Raw genomic sequence first — 2,814 nt, 5'->3', positions numbered from 1 at the left:
GGAGGGGGGAATATTGAACATCTACTGTAATGAATCCATTGGGCGTCTTGTTTTGTTCATTCAGTATTTCATTCCAGTTACAATATTGTGAGTGAAAGAATACACAATTATGGGGTGGCAGTGTTGCATCTTCGAGCATGTTAAATCATAAAGAACGTTACTGCGACCAATAGATGTGAGGGGAAATGATCTGGTGCATTCCTTGACTGACAAATGTGTCTTAGTTTCAGTGTGTTCTTGTACCAAATGTCTGTTTAATAAATGAACTGTGGATATTGTCTGTAGGAGACAAGGACCATCCTGTGTGGGTCGAAGAAGGAAACTTGTGCAGTGGAGCATTACCTCTGTCTCCATCATATACCCCACTTCCCCCCCTCCCCTACTCTTTCCTGAAGCACGGCAGCAGCTTGTGCTCTGGCATAGCCAGTATGGCGAGTTTGTCAATTTGAATCGTGCATCCGGAAATAACAAAGTAACCTCATTTTCTAGAAAAGAAAAATTATCTCTGCCAATCCAATTGCACTTTCATTCTTAATATAACACGAAGAGCATCCCTGATTTATTTTTTTATTTTTTTTGGCAGTATAGTTCTGATACAGCCTGTACATACAGAGTTTACAGTATAATGTCCAACTTCAGTAAATAGACTATCGCTGCAGGTGTTGCATGAACAAAATCCTCAATTCTTCTGTCAGTAAATCCTCATGGAACACTATACATTATGGACATTATACACTTTATTATCTGTCTCATCATATCACTGCGAGGATGTCCACTCGTTGGCTGAACGGTCAGCGTACTGGCCTTCGGTTCAGAGGGTCCCGGGTTCGATTTCCGGCCGGATCGGGGATTTTAACCTTAATTGGTTAATTCCAGTGGCACGGGGGCTGGGTGTATGCGTTGTCTTCATCATCATTTCATCCTCATCATGACACGCAGGTCGCCTACGGGCGTCAAATAGAAAGACCTGCACCTGGCGAGCCGAACCCGTCCTGGGATATCCCGGCACTAAAAGCCATACGACATTTCACTGTGAGGATAAGGCAGCTTATTCTACCTGTAGCCGGGCTGAGTGGCTCAGACGGTTGAGGTGCTGGCTTTCTGACCGCAATGTGGCAGGTTCGATCCTGGCTCAGTCCGGTGGTATTTGAAGGTGCTCAAATACGTCAGCCTTGTGCCGGTAGATTTACTGGCACGTAAAAGAACTAAATTCTGGTACCTCGGCATCTCCAAAAACCGTAAACGTAGTTAGTGGGACGTAAAAGCAAATAACATTATTATTCTACCTATACAGTGAGTCAACATCATGACTAGTCCAAATTCTGTTCAACATTTATGCTTAAAAGTGTGCTAGTAATATTTTCTTGTAGGTCTTGCATCAGCCAGATGAGATTTTGGTGGACTCCCCTTCTTTCAAATACTTGCCATAACTTTTGCCATTTCTTACAGTCAAAGACTTTAACATAATCCATAAAACACTGGTAAGTTTTAACAATGAACACATGAAAGGGCAGAGTGAGAATTCATAAAAATTTCAGTATGTCCTGATTATTTCCTAAGATGATATACATACAAGTTAATGCATCTCCCTCAGTAACTTAAACAGTACAATGCTCCCTGTAGAAAATATGATTGATAAGATTATTACACTAGGACCTTTTTAGTTATTCATTTCTATTCCTAGTGACGAGAGTTGAAAGCATTCATTATTCTGTATTTTAAAGTGAGTTTTGTGTTTTTGAGCTATCCTCCATCAAAAGTTAATATTTCACCCTTCTTCCTACCTTGATTCTCACATTCTGTACAGTTATAGCTCTCTCTGTAGATCAGTGTCAGCCTCTGGATCACAAGAGTGCAAGTTCAAACCCAGCAGAGGAAGTTTGATTCTTGAAGGGTGGGAAAATGGTCCATTTGGCACTTATGATGTTGGCATGTAAAAGATCTCTGGTGACACATTTGGTATTTACTCCACCATAGACCATTCAACAGAGATGTTTCTCTGCAGTCTGGTAGAATAAAGTGGAATGTCGAAGTTGACACGGAGGTAGCCTAGACGGCATCAAATTAAAATGACCGCACAAGGTAGTTGAGACTATATGATACTTTTTATTTTTTAAAATCCAATTGTACCATTGCATTACACATCAAATTTGCATGTAAGAGTGTTTATATGTTAGTGACCTGTGTTATTGCTATATTCGCATCACAAGAGAAATCGAGGCAGTTTGTAGGAATAGCGCGGGGAGTAAGTGCTACACATCACTTAAACATTAGTCTGATGACCTATGCAATATGATAGGAATCAGTCAAGGGATGTTCCACCATTCAACAATTTATATAATATGTATCATTTATACCTTTAATAAATGAAGACTAGTCTCGATTCTCTTAGAATCATCAGCAGTCCATACAATTACATTAATCAAAAAGGTGTCTGGATTAACACACATTTTACTTTTAAAAAAATGCCTTAAAAATACACTTAAAATGGTTAACATGAGTTGTATGTCATAAAAATACTTGTCAGTCCAAATGACATTCAGAAGAGGTGGGAAACTCCCAGCTGTAGAGTACATAAAATTCAAGAATAAAGATCTTGCCAGGGTCAATTCCTACAAGTACTTAGGCGTGACTTTACAATCAAACGGAAAAAGCTTCACCAAACACGTCAGAGACAAAGCAGCCTCAGCAATGAATGACATCAAGGTTCTTCGACAATTATCTATAAAGACAGCAATAGCCCTATCCCACATCAAGATCTCCCCCATCCTGACATATGCATTAGAGATTATCTGGGAGTACCTAACAAAGGAC

Source organism: Anabrus simplex, chromosome 12, assembly GCF_040414725.1.
Source record: "Anabrus simplex isolate iqAnaSimp1 chromosome 12, ASM4041472v1, whole genome shotgun sequence".
Lineage (NCBI taxonomy): Eukaryota > Metazoa > Arthropoda > Insecta > Orthoptera > Tettigoniidae > Anabrus > Anabrus simplex.
This window is presented reverse-complemented; position numbering follows the sequence as displayed.